General features: G+C 48.4%; 1 long non-coding RNA gene across 1 annotated transcript in view; it reads left to right on the top strand.

Annotated features, from left to right (window-relative positions):
- The window catches only part of LOC113484113, a 39488-nt gene extending 31657 nt beyond the window's left edge, over positions 1–7831 (top strand). Inside the window, exons 3-4 of the long non-coding RNA XR_003399160.1 lie at positions 4526–4655; positions 7628–7831. This is a non-coding gene — a long non-coding RNA (uncharacterized LOC113484113). The remainder of the gene's footprint in view (positions 1–4525; positions 4656–7627) is intronic.
- Positions 7832–14700: the final 6869 nt, after the last annotated feature.

Below are 14700 nucleotides of genomic sequence, written 5' to 3'. Positions count from 1 at the left end.
GCGAGGTCTGTCTCACTGCGTTTCCCTTTGCCATCTGAAGAGGCTCCGTTGCTGCAAGAGCTGCAGAAGAGCTGGGAGGGTTACAGCTCCAAGAGACATTAAGCCGCCCGTTGAGGAGATGCAGCGTGATGAGGACGATTCCAGTGTGCGATGCTGATCCCGGCCTTTTTTTTTTTTTTTTTTTTCTTTTTTCTTTTTGAGAAAGGAAAGATCAAGGGATGCATTTAACAAAATGAGATGCCCTTTATGTCTGTACTCACAGGCGTCCCTCGTAGCTGTTACCATGAAGGGAGAACCTCATTAAGAAATAACGAATGGCCCTGCACGAGCTCCACCCATCTCTCGGTGCTGGGAAGCCTAATTAGAGCACAGAGATAACGATGGAGTGCTCGGATGAATTTGCATGGGACTGCAGTCTATATAGGGTATGAAAGTAATTTATTATGCTTATTAGAGGGAAGCTTTTGTCACTGCAGACAGAGCCCTGTTAAGACCCTTGGAGCTCCTGCCCCAACACCTGCGGCTCAGGGGGGGCTCACACCACAAATTACCTCCCCAGCCCCAAGAGATTCTTTATTCTGGTGTTTGCTTTGGGGTGGTTTTGGTAAGGTATCGAGCGAGTACCCAGTGGTATTTGTAGGGGAGAGATGGGTGCTGCAGAGTGTCACTGCGAGCAGCGTGCAGCTGGGTGGGCTTGGGGGTGTTTGCCCTTGGCGGGGGCTTTGCTCTGACCCATTGGAGGTGGCAATAGGGGGTCTGGGACACAGCGTGGGGCACCCCGAGGAGACTGGGTGGCCAGTTTAAATCCTCTTGAGGCAACTGGAGACTAAACCACGGCCAGCTGCTTGCAGGGTAGAGCTGCACAGCTCTGAATTAGATTTTCTGCCTTTACATTTTCCAGAAAGCAGCTTTGTTCTCCTCCTAAGCGAAAGCATCCAATCTGCTCCTTTAAAGCATTTTACACATCTTTATTATCTTGCCTCTTGTTTTTCCCTAATAAGAGGTCGTGTTGGGCTTGGTGGCCTTTCCGTGCTGCCAGAGGATGCTGAGAGCTGTGAATTGAAGCGAAGTCGCAGGGACCTGTCACTTGCCCACCCCACTTTGGTTAAAGTTCCTGACACGGGGATCATCATTAACGCTTCTCGCCTAATGAACACGGCTCATGAATGATGGCAAACATATAAACAGGTTTCATCAGGCAAACTCTTTCTGATTAAAACTGTGGTTTGGGTTAATTATGTGGAAATGTCGGTTTACTTTCACTTTTCACATTTTTTGACACTCTGCACAGAGAAAAAATGTTATTTCAAGAGTCTGGAAGTTTTTAGAGACATTTATGTGTTTACTGCTGCATGCCTGCCAGCAAACTGGCCATGAGCTGAGGGAGAGGTGTCTGACTGATCTTGGGGTGTTGGCAGAGCTGCAGCTGAAGGATGAAGGTACAAATCACAATTGCCCTGCTTGCTTCAAGATGTTTCTGCTGTTCTTCTGGCTTCAGTCATGACCCCACAACCCAAAAAGCTTCCAGTGAAGTCACCAGATGTTTTGCATGAGAAAGGACAGGGGAGAATCTGGGGACAAAAATCCTGTAGGCCCAAGTGGCTCATGGAATAGATCTTAATCCCTTGCCTTGAGCATCCTATTGCCGAGTTTTAGGCAGGACCACTGGCCCTTCCCCAAGTTCCGATTCCTAGTGAGCTCCAGTGTTGGCAGTGCTGGCAGCTGCAGAACCAGCTCAGACTCGGCTCTGGCTCGGAATATGACCATGCCTGGTGGGGTTACCCTACGGTTTGTGGCACACTAAAAAGGGGCAGTTCCTGGGGTTGCGAACGGACTGAGATAGCATCAGTGAAACCCAAAGCCAATGAGCCGATCTCTCCTGACAGAGAGTGACTCAGAGATACAAACCCACATATACAGCTCTGCGGTACCTTGCAGATGCTTCTGCTTCGTGGTTGCCATAAGCCTCACTCCAGGAGGAAAGCGGCACTGATAATTGGTGTTAATTGGCACTAACCATACCCTCCCATACCAGGGCTGCCTTGGGGGCTGGTGGAGTTTTGCTGTTTGCATATGGTTTGACCTGGGTTTGTGTCGTGCTCTGCAATCGCATGCTGAATAACCGTATACAGCCCATCCAACAAACTCTTGTAAAGGGCCTTTAATACAGCCGAGACTTTCAGCAGCACAGATAAAATGTAAACCAAAAGTGTGGGATAATAGCTCTGTTTTTCTGCAACAATTGCTCAGAAATAGACGTGAAACTACCCCATTAAATGCTCCAGCTCTATCTGCAGGACATCAGGAGAGGTCAGGGGTCTATTCTTTCTTATGTTGTTAATATTTTGGACTGAGCCATGCTTTGTGATGTAGAGGTTTGGTCTACAACGCATCTGCCTTAATGAACTATAACAGCACAGAAGGCAATTATGTTTTTGTCTAGACCTGTCTAAGACCATCAACAGCACCTCATTACTTTACAGATTGTTAATGCTGTTGGCAGAAGTTGAAGATCCTCCTTGGAAAAAAAAAAATCAAATTTATTCTCTGTTGCAACATACTTTAGCTGATGATAAATGATAAATAGGGGCTTGTGGCTAATTAGACCTCGCTTTGTCCAGAGGCAGATACCTAACCGTAAACCATAACCAGGATAAAAGGAGGAGGGAAAATGGCACAGAACTCACATGAGGTTTTTTTTTTTTAAAGATCATTAGAAGCTTTAGGAAAATTAGGAAACAGAATTGTTGCTGTTGTGTCAATGCATCTTCTCTGTGTATAAGGACTCATGGTCAACAGTTAATCATATTGTTCTTGAGACTTTGAGCACAAATTCATTATGTAGATCTATTTTTTCATTTTTATGTACATTCAAATCTGATAAGGGTGACATGACCCCCAGTGGAGCTTCCTATCAGCACTTTTCACAGAATCATCAAATCATGGAATGGTTTGAGTTGAAAGGGACTTTAAAGCCCATCCAGTCCCATCCCTATGCCACGGGCAGGGACACTTTCCACTAGCCCAGGTTGCCCAGAGCCCCATCAACCTGGCCTTGACCCTTCCAGGGAGGGGGCAGCCACAGCTTCTCTGGGCAGATTTTTTCTGAAATTTTCCAATTTCAAATAGGTGCTGCAATTACTCATTTTTTCCCAACATTTCCACCCCTGTTCCTATTCCCATCCCTCGTGGAGGGGCTGTGGGCCAGGAGAACCCAGGATGTGGATAGAGCCCTGGTGTGGGGGCAGGGACCATCCCTGGGGCTGGGGGGCCAATGCTGCCCAGCGTGGGGACCACCTGGGCCAGGCGTTGCGAGGTGAGGCAGAAGCAACTCGGGAGTAGGATCTTGCAAATAATTCAGGCTCTGTCAGCACAAACGTTGTGAGAGCAGAGATGCATGTTGTGAGCTGTCAGCTGACAGTAATGGACTTGTTAGGCTTCTGATTGATGGCCACGGCCTTGGAAATGGCCAGAAGCCATTTCAATCTCTGTCTGGCTCTGTCACAGCCATGCACGGGGGTGGGGAGAGCACTGGCAGACCACTTCGGGCAGCCTTACGTCTGCCTGCTCTGGCCTCTGCACTGCCCGCTGTTGTTCTTAGCTGCTACATGGTGCCTTCCAGTCATCAGCCACTACATCCAGCATTCAGCTACAGATATTAGCAGTTTTTTGTCCCACAGGTCTCCTCTGTCTCTGTCCATGGAGCAGCCCCTGAGGAAAGGGCACAAGATGCACCATAGAGGTTGATGATGAGTAAGGCTCAGTGAGAAATGTACAATAGGAGAGATGAGCGCATCATCTTCATCTTGAAGATGCTTGGTTCTGTGTGTTCTGACTTTCTAAATGTGTTCGCAGAAGAGCTGCTGCCCATTCCATGTCCCTGGGAGATGCACAGGGATCGAAGGCAACGTCCCTCTGACCATCTCTGTCACCTTTTAGCCCACAGCTGTGTTGTGTGCACTGAGACCTTCCTGCAAACCAGGGCCAGGTGCTGCAGGAGCCCAGGGGCTGGTGTTGACAAGGGGCCAGGCATAGGGAAGGGAAGTGAAGAGGTGGCAGGGTAGGCTGGGGGGCTCGGCTCAGAGTCCCTTCATTGGCAAATCAGCCATTTCACAGACTTGACCTGTCTTCACAGTCTTGGGACTGACCTCATTGGTGCAAGCCATGGGGTGAGGGGGGAGGACCTCGAGGTGCACTGATAGAATTGCTCACACCTGTTATGATGCCACTAAACCAGCACAGTGTGAAGGGCAGCGGCCAGCTTGGTTTTCCTGGTCCTTTCCCCTTAGCACAGGCTCTCTGATCCATCAGTCCTACAATGAAAGGAGAGAAATCCTACATGAGGAACCTTGGAGGAATCTCTAGTGCCTTGGTCAGGTTTGAAGGCCAAGCATCACGTTGAAGTGGTTATCCTACTGCAGAGAACATCTGAGCTCTCCTCACCTCTCCACTTTGAAGGGTGAAAATCATCCATTCTCATAACATCCACTCTAGAATTTACAACTACTTTTTTCTGGTTTTGTAGGATCTGGTGACTCTCAGGAAGTGGCTGGAGGATGTACCTGGGGGAAGAGGAGGCAGGGAGCTGGAGTGCTGAGCAGGTGGTCCAGCAGATGATGTCCTGGCTGTGGGCACTGTGGCAGTGGTGTAAGCAGGTAAGGGTGTGTGTGTCCATGGTAATACAACGTGCCCATCGCCTGGGCCTGTTGCCTGGAGATAACATTGCTTCAGTCCTTGCTGCACACAGCTGCAAAGCAACAGGATGGTTGTCTTGTTAAAAAGGTATGTTTTGATGGGCTGATTAATAAAGCAGAATACGCCTTCTCTTAGAGAAGTCCCTTCTTCTGTTGGTCAGTGCCAGAGAGGAGGGGCTGCTGGTATTAATTGCTTATATGAGGGAATTACCCAAAACAGGCTGATGATATTCTGATGGTTTGAAAGGTGCGAGCATCTACCCTGGAGATCATTCTGTCTGGGCAGATGGGGTAGGAAGTGTAAGTCTGGGAGATGTGTGACTGTGCACATGTTTATTCCAGAAGTTGGAAGCTTGGCAAATGACAAATGTCTTCATGTGGCCATGGATGGGAAGGGGGTTTGGCTTGTTTTCGCTAAGGGATTGGTCTCCATGCCAACGTCACTGCATGGGAATGCATAAAGAAGCAGAGGTGCGTTGTTCCCTCATCTTGTCTTTCGCAGCAGCTCTTGCCCTGTGTTTTGCCTCTCACCATTGCTCCACCATTTGCTCTTTTCCTTGAGGTAGGCTGAGCTTATGGAGGTCCCTTCCCTTGCCCATAGCCCGTGGCCGAGCCTGCCTGCAGAGGAGCGGGTTCTGCCCGTGGCAGTGCTGAAGTCCAGCACCAACCCATGCCCATCACCTTTCATCTGGGCTCTCCAGCGGTTGCTGGCGTTGGAGCTTGGAGCTCCTTTCTCTTGTACCATCCCATGGCCTGTGGGTGTGATTCAGCCTGCAAAAAGAGAAGGCAATTGCTGTTCTTGGGAGAACTCTCTCCATTTCAGATGGGACAAAATTAATGGCCCAAGGCAGCAGTAAAATGCTTCATACTGTGTGGTCATGGGGTTTCATCTACAAGGGAAACCTGTTCAAAGCAGAGCTGGTCTCGGGCATGGTTATTAGGATGGTATGGAGGATGGAGAGTTCATTTTGCTAGGGTAGACAGACATTTGTTTGCTTACTCAAGAAAAACAGCCTGTGGAGGAGGTTATGGCTGTGAGTAATAGATATACTGGGGACATAAGCATGAAGGAAGATGAAACTATGTAATGCAGACGTGAATAAACAGAGACTTGACTTCAGAAGGCGGCTTGCAGCCCTCTGAGAGGGGAGGCACTGGGATCCCCTCGGAGAAGTGTCAAGGTGGAGGCTGATAATGGGATTTTATGGCATGGCTGGCTGGGCTTTGTGGTCTTTCCAACCCTAGGTGAAGAAAATTGGCCTACGTTTAACTGTTATATATAGAAAGAGCTTGTTTCTGCTGTGCTGTGTGTGATGCATAGCCCTGGGGCAGAAGGCTGTTCCCTGGGGTTGGTAATGGCCAGGCAGGTGTGGGCAGCGAGGGATCACCAGCCCAGGGGTGCGTTCCCACCCAAGCCCCGGCATCAGGGCAGGAGCAGTCCCAGGAGCCGTGCCTTCCTCCAGCACCACAGAAAACCCCTCTCAAAGAGGAGCACACCCCAGGCATGGCACGGCTGAGAAGTCAGGGTTCATCACCCAGCCCGGCTGCGTGCCGAGGGGCTCCCCACCAGCTCCCCCAGCGCAGTGCCCCTCTCTGCCAGCAACCTCACAACGTCTGAGGTAGCACAAACTGTTCATCTCTGTGACCCTGATCTAATTTAAGTTGTTTATCTTAGCTGCAGAAAGAAAACTAGGGGGAAAAAATATAAAATCAAATCATAGTTGTGGAATTCATTGCGGTGTTTATTACCCTCTATTGTGTTATCCCCAGCCCTGATGCGGACCCTGCAGCCACGCAGCACTGCCTGCGCTGGGCTCTGCCGATGCACTGCGCTTTGACCTGAAGGGATCACTATGTCTTAGGTATAAAATGTCATTTTGTTCCCTCTTTTTCAATCTCAGGGCTCGTTTTAGTGAATGTGATCATTTTGAATTGTTCTCAGCAGTGAGGTATTTTTTTTAATGGACTATTGAGCTCAGATAACAAATTTAAAATTATAACACACATGACCTGAGCCAATTTAAACTTAATCTAAAATGCCGAATAGCTATTACCCCAAATGGCTGCAAGAACGCACACACACACAGAGTTGTTGTTTAAAGAAAGTTATTGCACTGAAGTGAACAAGGCCTCCAACCCACAAAGAAGCCAAAACCTCAACCAAGTACATTACTAGACCCTAGTGATTTAAAGCAGATTTGTGTGGAACAAAATCTGAATTAAAATATTTTTGTGTCTCTTCAGGCCACATTAAAAAGCAGGCTGTTTCAATATAAATTTTTTTGTAAATACCCTTTTTTCTCTAGGCTGCCATTCAATCACTGAGGCCTTGAGCTAGCTTGCTTTGGGATGAGCTCGTAGAAGATGGACATTGGTGCTGCAGACAGATGCTCACAGCCAGGGCACGGGGAGCTGGGAACACCCGGGGAGGGGCTCAGCCCCAGCTACAGATGCTCATCATCAGCATCCAAGGCCTTTCTGTAACCACCAAGCAACTTGATTTAGTATCTGTCACACGTCCATGGTCCTGTCCTCTGCCAAAGATTGTCCATGCTTTTGTGTTTTGTTTCGAATTATTCTCATTATGTCCAGACAGAGCATCCCCCAAGGTCAGGGGTAAGGAGGGAGCGCTGAGTCTTATGCATTGGGTCTGATCTCTGTATGCCTGGGGATCATCTCCTGGGATCTGAAAATCCGAGGTTTCTGTATCAACTGGGGCAGGTCAGGATGAGGCCATCACCCCAACTGCATTCGGGGTCACTGCTTTGAAGTCAACAACTGAAAGTGTGGTAGCAGCAGAAACCCAAGATGAGTGCCGTCGGGTCCAGAGCCACGCTGTGCTAACGGGCTGCTCTGGCATCAACCAAGCATCACCTTTGCAGTTATTAATTAAGATTTACCAGCTGCTCTTTGTCTCCTCTTGCCTCCTCCAGATACCCTTCCTCAGCCAAGCAGCTCAGGCAGAGCTCCTGAGGATGACATGGAGATAACACGCGTGGCTCAGCTCGAGGGAAAACTACATCAAACGCAGCTGGAGAGCTCTTCTTTTTGGAATAGTTGTGGATCAGAGGGTCCCTTGCGCGGAGCATCCCCCAGAGGTGCAGCAGACACGCAGCAGCATGCAGAGCGGTGCAGGCAGCTCTTTGGGGTGCAGCATAAAGCTGTCTCAGTGCGCCATGCCGGGGAGGCCGTGCCATGCCCGCGGTGAGCCATGCTGTGCCGCGCCGTGGAAGCAGCCGCGTCAAGCCGTGACTGTAAAGCCTGTGTGCAAGAAATCATCCGTGCTGAGTAAAATGACAACAGAGCTGTAATGCTTTGTGGAGTGTGTTTAATGAAAATATCAGCCCAGGCCTACGACATGAGGCATTCATGTATAATAAAATGAGGTTCCTGAAACACTTCAGAGCATAAACCATCTGGTCTGCTGTGATGTACTAACAGCTTTGACTAATTTTTAATGCAGGTTTTATGACGGATATGCACATCACACTACCCATGCATAAGGAAGATACAGCCTGGCTGCACTTTGAACTGAACTGACTGATGATGAATTTGTCTCCCATTTTAATTACTTTCTGTACATTAAAGGTGTAGTGGACCATGTGAAGTGCTTTGTCTGGCTTATCCCCCCCGTGTCCCCACATCTCCTTAAAGTGCCGGAGCTGCCTCCACTCCCTTATCTGCAGCCAGGCGTGCGGGTGGCGGAAAAGAGGGAGATCAGGAGAAAACTGCCTCGTATAGGACTTGGTCAACAAACACTCTGGACCACCAGCAACAAGCGCATTTCATAAGGTTAATTAGTTCTCATTAATTATGTCCCTTGAAATTTTCTCCAGCCCATATGGCAGGGATTGGTGCTGCCTGGTGGGGTTTGCAAGGAGAGCTCACCATTTTCTTCTGTGCAAATCAGAGCAGTAACTCATGGTGGAAAAGGCTTTCAGACTGCAATCTCTGCTCTCGGCTCCTCTCACCAGGATTTTTCTCTTTAATGAATTTTTAAAAGACTTTATCAGCTTCAAAACATACTTATTTATTTAACAGAACCCAAAAGCGGAACCATTTATCTGAGCAAGCCCCAGACATTCAGGATGGTGCTGAAATAGGGTTGACTTTACTTGGACCAAAGCCTTGGCAGGACTTTTGCCCATTTCTCACCGAATTTCCAGCCTGGCTTGGCTCTGCCACTCTCCTGATTTCCAGCAAGGCTGGTACTCTGAGGAGAGACCAGTTTTGAAAGGTGAGTATCTCCTTCTGTTGATTATTCTGGTAAAATTCAAATGACCATTTAATGCTTTAGGCTGGGAGGACCATGCCCCTGTTTCTTCAACTTTTCCCATCTTTTGTAAAAAAAGAGAAGAATGAATGAAGCTCAGCCAGGGCTGACGTGGCCATGAAGTCATGTCATTCCTTTCCACTTCCACCACGGCGTCTCTGGAACATCAGAGCTGCAAGTGATTTTCTTTCTGGGTTAGCGACAATGCCAGGATTTAATTTGTCAATTAAAACGTGTGACAAGACTTCAATCAATGAGTGTGAGGCTTTTTCTAGCTCCCCTTTCTCTCTCCTTCCACTGGGCCTGGAAGTGGACAGACCATTAATTGCAAATACATTATCTAATGACTTCAGTCCTTTGTTTATTCTGAAAGTCATTTGTGAACTGATCACGATTCCTCTCCCTGCCGTCATCCTTCGGGGATGAATGAGCTTTACTGTAGTCTGGGAATTTGGCTTTGGCTGTATTTTTGATGCTTGCATCGTTGTCCTGGTTTTACTCATCGATTGGCCAGCTGAAGCCTTTTCAACGGGAGAGGGCTAAATAATGACTAACCTGTCTCCTTAAGCGAGCGTCCAGACATACTGAATTTCACAAACCTTTTGGGATTCACCAGTATTTGAACAAGTAAGCCAACAGTTGTCCTGTTGCTGGAGACAAGCTAAGGCAATGTCCGTGCTGTGGGCCACCACAGACAAAATGTGGTTTATTAATGGGTATATCCACAAATCACAGCTTATGTTCTCCAAGTGGAAACTTAAATTATAGACTCACTGTAAAAAAAAATTAAAAATTCAGTAATGAGACTGGGCTTGGTGATTGAGCAGAAGGGAAAGTACCTACAAGCAGCAAATCAATTGCCAAGGACGGAAACCCCTCCAAGTGCAATGTGTTAAAAAGCAAAATGTCATTTTATTGGATGTTCGCTTCGTCTTGCTAACAAGCACTCTGCTTCATCCCCTTTTCCTGAAGGATTTTCATTTTAGCTTTTCTGCTGCATTCTCAGTCCCGTTGTTTCCGCAGATCTCCGAGCGAGTGTCTTGCGTAGCCTTCGTGGGTTGGTGGTAATGGGGCTGTTCTCCCATTAGCAGCAATAACAGCCAATTCAGCACTTAAAACCACGCACTAACTGATTTAAGCGGTTTCGTCTCAACCATACTCATTCACCAGGCACAGATATTAAATGCATCCCTGTCACTGCGTGCAGCTTCAGACAGCTGCTGCATTTGCATACCCTGTTCCTCAGTACAAATGAGATCCTGCTTTTGAAAGCTTCTTTGGGGAATACCTCACAGTTGGCCTTGTTTGTTTAGGAAAATATTTATACAAGTTGTTCTTTGAAGAGAAAGGCTTGCTGAGAGGCTTCCTGAGGAGCTGGGTGGTGGGGAAGGAGCACAGGAGCTGGTCCAGGCTGCAGAGCTGCCATCGCTGGGGCACCCACCAAGCTGGCTGCAGGTACCCCAGTTTTCAGGCTGCATCTGTGGCTGCTGAAGTACCTTTCTTCTCCCCCAGTTTGGCATCCCACTGGGACCACAGCATCCTCCCAGCCCTGAGCCCTGCATGTCCTCAGCAGTCAGGAAAAGGAGCCACCTGGGCATCCTCCACTGGGCATGGGCAAGTCTGCTGCTGGCCCCAGGGTCATGGAAATGTGGAGAGGTTTTCCAGAGCAGAAGGAAATCCTGGTGCACATGGGATATGTGAGCAGGCGGGGTGCCAGATGGAGCTGCACAGACCTCCCGGTGCATGCATTCAGATGCCTCCCCAAAACGGTGCCCAGAGCAGGTCCCCACACACTGTTTGAGGTTATCAAGGATGCCCAGGGCCAAGCACAGGCCTGGGCAAATTCTCCTGTTCCCAGGGGAGCATCCTGAGCACTGGCTGTCCCTGCAAGGGCCAGTCCAAGCACCAGTGGAGGGGTTTCACCTCCCTGAAATGGGATCCACAACATTCCACAGCACCTGGCACGATGCTGCTGTTGGTTTTGGAGGGTAGCTTTGAGAGTGGTTGTGTTGTTCCAGCTGGAATTATCCTGAGATCCAAAGTGACAGAAGTGATAAGCGATGGTGAGCCAAGGAGCATGTTCGGGGTTGGGATTCTTTGTTCTTTTTCCTTGAGAAAGTCGTAGTTGAGCAACAATAACAGGTCTGGTGTGGCTCAAACAAGTCCCAAGGAATTGTCCTCTCCACCCATCTCTGCTCTGAGCTTGGGGAGCCCTGACAGGCAGCCACGAGCTTGTTCCTGTGCTGCCAGCTCAGCTTGCAGGAGAGAGGAAAAACCATGTGCGTGAGTAATTTGGAGATGCATGTAAATGAGCATCGTTATTCAAATCAGTCCCTTTGCAGCTGTGGGTACAAGGCTGTACTGGGGGTGACTCTGGAGCGGTGCTCTCCTGCACTCAGGGTTCGGGCTGGAAACGGGACATTGCCTTGGCCATCCCTGGGACAGCACAGATGAGTACCTGCCCTGCTGAGGGCTTTGGCTGTAAAGCCGAGACTAAGAACTGCTCTGGCCTTGTTTCCTGAGAGCCCCTGTTCTCCACCCAAGGCTGTAAGCCACGTCTGACCCATTGACATTGGCTGGTTTTAGGTATTTTGTCCCATTCCCTGCACTGTGGCAGGGGATACTGCAGGATCTGTACGACTAGGATAAGGGGAAACTAGATCATTTTGCCTGGCCATTGAAAAAGACCTTTTTATTAAGTCAGAAATGTGGCTGACTTCTTTCCATCTGACTCGACGTTTCCTGTTTTCTTCAGGGACCTGGCATGAAAAACTCTGAACCACCACAGGAAGGGTCGTTCTCGCTTGTCCACTGAAATTCAGGACAGGCGAAAGTTTTCACACGGGTTCCCCTGGGATTCCCAGCCCAGTTTTGTACACACAAGTGGTTTAAATCATCCAAGCACTTAGCTGAACTGGACTTAATGTCCAACCCTCTTGAGATCAGCCCATCTCTATTTACTGCTCCAAATTTTTTATTTTATTGTTGGATAAGCATAATGCTGCTTTTCATATTTCAGAATTGCCTTCTCCTAATGGGACTTAAGTGTACAAATTTTTGTATATAAAATGTGCACTTCTCTGCAAGGAAACACAAAGTGCTTCACAGCTGTCTGGCCAAGCATTGCAGGGTTTGAACCCCTCAGCAGAAAGAGATGCTCTGAGATAGCTTGATAAAGATGTTTTCAGGCTTGTTTTCAGGCTACCGCAGTGGATTAAATGGGTGCTGCAGATCTTGGCCCAGTCCCTCCACTGCATCTTCTGGGGATGGAGGGACTGTCCAACTCCCCATGAACTTGTTGCGTGAAAACATTAAGAATGAACCCAAACCCAAGGCAACCCAGGGAAATTAAGGAAGGATGAAGGTGCTGGTGTCAGGGTGGGAATTTTATATCTGTGTGTGACTGTTCAGACTTCACCGGAGGATGGAGGACCAGAGGACGGGGCTGGTCTGGGGAGATGGTGTCAAAGGATGGAAGCAACCTAGCAGTGCTTGCTAGCAGTGTATGTCTTGGGGTAATATTGGCCTCAGATGGTTCAGCATTGGAATGAATTGGAGAGCAATCTATGTACAGGGAAAGTAGAGGGGTCAGAAAAAGAAAGTCACGATTATATGAGTATGTGGAAAAGTTACTCGTACCAGGTGGGCAATGGGAGGGAAGCTACGGTATGATAATAAGTAGTTATATATGAGATTTGGATAAGAAGAGTTCAGTTTCCATGGCTGTAAGTCCATGAAAAATTCACCCCAAAGCAAAAAAAAAAAACAAAAAAAAAAAAAAAAAGTATGTGTGTATTTTGAATGGATTACGTACAGCCAGAGTAAGTAGGTTGTTCGGGCTTTGTAATTTTATGCATTTTGATTGCGTGTTTTGGGGGTTCACAGTTTGACAAGAGAAAAGTCTGCCCATTGTAAATGAGAAGAGGGGAAAAAAAGCTCTTCCCCGAGAGGGCAACACCCCCCAAGGTATCCCTTGCTCCCCAGACAGAAGGAAGCCTTGCACAGGAATTAATCTGCAAAGCAGAGGTGGGTGCAAACTGAGGCTCCAGGCAGCACTGCCTGCCTGGTGATGCAGAGCTGCAGCCCTGCCTGCTGCTCTTCGAGGACCTCTCTACTCCGGGAAAGCCCTCCTCGTCCGAGCCAGCCCAGTTGAAAGCAAAGCACCACGTTTAGCAAAAGTATTCCTGGAAACGGCTGGTGCTCACGCACCGCTCCATCAACGTCCTTACAGCTTCTCGGCCATCATATCAGTGCCAGCCCCGGTGTTATTGCCAAGCCAGGAAAGTCTGACAATGAAAGGAGTCCATCATCACTCTCGCACACATTTCCTAATGCTTGTTTTAATGCCTGAACATCTGGGAGAGATGCATGTTACGCTCCCAGAGTCATTTGCTTTGGCTGCGTGGAGACATTTCAAGCGGCGGGGGAAGCAGAGCCTGTGTGGGCCAGGGCTCTGCGGAGGTTGGAAGAGGGGAGAATTATTTTAGAAGTGCATGACAAGTAATTAACAGCTTCCTGAGAACAAGAACCAGTTGAAAATTTTATTAAAGTTTTTTTTTTCCAAAGAAAAATGGCTTTGTGAGAAAATAATTTCTCTTCAGTTCTTTCTTCTATTGAGAATTTGGGAGGTTTTCTTAAAAAACTGACACCATGGTATTTTTGGTTGCTGGAAAAACTTTTTCTCAGGCCAAAGTTTTCTGCTTTTTGGGAGATGATAGACAAACCGGGGAAAAAATAATAAGTGGAAAGGCAATGTTGACGGAAAGGAAGGGCAAGTCAAGTTTTCGATGTGTGGGGATGTGGGCAGCACCCTGCCTGCTCTGCCTGCACACAGGCAGCACCACGCACCCCTGCCGCTGCCAGCTGATGTCCACCGGTGCCCAGGTGCGCTGCCAGAGCCTGTCTGCGGCCGGCAGCTTCGGAGAAATGACGACATGGAGAGTTCTATTAAATTCAATTATATTTGAAACAATTAGATTAGACTACATAGCTAATTAACAGCAACCTTAGTGGTGGGAGATTCATTAGAAGCTGGGGTTATCCCTGGGAGCGGTGTCGGCGTCCTGGGTCTGCCCTCCACTGTCTGGACAGCCAGGGGACATCAGTGCATCCGTGCTGGCCCCGTGGGACGGCACTTCCAGATCTGGCTGCAACGACGGCAATACACTGCTTTCTCTTAATTTTCTATTAATTGTTTGCACTCCCTATGTGTCTTCAATCCATTAGTTACACTTTCTGGGATCGTAGCAGGCAATAAATCCGCTGGTCTGCCAAGGGCTCCTGCAACGTCTTTCATGCGCTCATCCCCCCGGCTAATGTTTATAATGCAATTGAAGCAATTCGTATCAGACCCTGTCCCCCCGCTCCCCCCTCCTCCAGCTGCAGCAGGAGCAGCGCTGCCGGATTCCCCCGGGGCCGCGCCTGCGGAGGGATGATAAGGGAATCGGATTTTAGTGGTGACACTAGAGGTGAAATCCAAAGATCCAGAATATTTAGTTATGTTTACCCACAGTAATCAGCTTCTCAAATAGATGTCACTGGGAAAGCTCGCGCTACATTGATTGCACCGTTCCCCGCTTTCTGCCCAGGGGCAAACAGCTCTGATTAATATTTCACAACACTTTTTTTTTTTTTTCCCCTTTTTTTTTGTGCTCAGAGAGCCTTGATAGAGAGAGACAGAATATTTTACCATCTCTTGTGTTTGCCTGCTCCAGTAATCATTGGATTCAATCA

Source organism: Athene cunicularia (genome assembly GCF_003259725.1).
Source record: "Athene cunicularia isolate RWA chromosome 10 unlocalized genomic scaffold, athCun1 chr10_part1, whole genome shotgun sequence".
Classification (NCBI taxonomy): Eukaryota; Metazoa; Chordata; class Aves; order Strigiformes; family Strigidae; genus Athene; species Athene cunicularia.
This window is presented reverse-complemented; position numbering and strand designations above follow the sequence as displayed.